This window comes from Olea europaea, chromosome 2, assembly GCF_002742605.1.
Source record: "Olea europaea var. sylvestris chromosome 2, O_europaea_v1, whole genome shotgun sequence".
NCBI lineage: Eukaryota > Viridiplantae > Streptophyta > Magnoliopsida > Lamiales > Oleaceae > Olea > Olea europaea.
In genome coordinates this window covers 17606671-17607913 of record NC_036238.1, presented here as the reverse complement: position 1 = coordinate 17607913, position 1243 = coordinate 17606671, and positions in this window count along the sequence as shown.

Genomic DNA, 1243 nt, shown 5'->3' with positions numbered 1-1243 from the left:
TTTTCAAATTTGATAAAATCAAACACTTTGACTTTTCATCAAATCTAAGATTTCAGCTCCAAGAGACTTCTCTTAACCTATAGTCACGATATGCAACTGTTGCAAACAAAACCCGAATGGACTTAAGCAAGGCTACAGGAGAAATATTTCACCAAGTTCAATATTTAACCTTTACTTCTAGCATTGCTATGTATATATGGATATTCATATCCATATCGACCTTTTCTTTTGTAAACTATTTACAAAAGCTTACGGGCTTTATTCCATTAGGAGGCTTGACCAAGGTCCAAACCTTGTTCACTTGCGTCGAGTTTCATCTCGAGTTTCATGGCCTCTTGCGGTCTCCTTTAAGTCAACACTTGACTTTATTTTATTGCAACCAGAAGGTTCATTATCCTGGATCACTGATTAATGATTGCACCTTCTTGAAGGTCGAATGAACCTACTAGATTCACATAGAGCTGTCATGTTCTCAGGAGTCTTTACTTCCTGGTCCAAAGTATGTCCCATATCAGATATGGGATCAAACTCAGATTTATCTACTTGGTTAACTATATCTGTGGACTTTTGAACTCTTTCAAGATTCTATTTTACTCCCACTATCCTCTCCTAGAGTAAACATTTTCTCTAAGAAGACGATATGTCGTGAGACGAAGACTTTCTTCATGATAATAGAATTATATTCAATTGTCTTCTTTGAATATCTCACAAATATATATTTATCGAATTTAGTCTCAAACTTATCCGATTTAAAGCGCTTCAAATAAGCTTCATGGCCCCAATCTTTCAAATAAGATAAATTGGGACTATTGTCTTTCCATAACTCGTATGGAGTTCTGTTAACCAATTTAGATGGGACATGGTTTAGTGTGTTGCACACTGCAATCAATGCGTGAACTCAAAACAATTTTGAGAAATTTGCATGGCTTGTTATTAATCGCATTATATGTAATAATTAACGATTCCTCCTTTTAGATACACCACCTTGCTGCAGTGCATATGAAGGAGTCCACTGCTCGAGAATCTCATTCTCTCGTAGATAATCTAAATTTTATCTTTAAGATACTCTCACTTGATCGAATCTTAATGTGAAGGTATCTTTACCTCTTTGTTTCTCTAATTCTAGTGTGAATCTCTTGAACTTTTCAAGAGTTTCATGTTTGAGTTTTCATCAAGTATACTTGATCGTTGATGAAATAAGAGAAACATTACCTGACATTGATTGACATGAATCCATATGCAT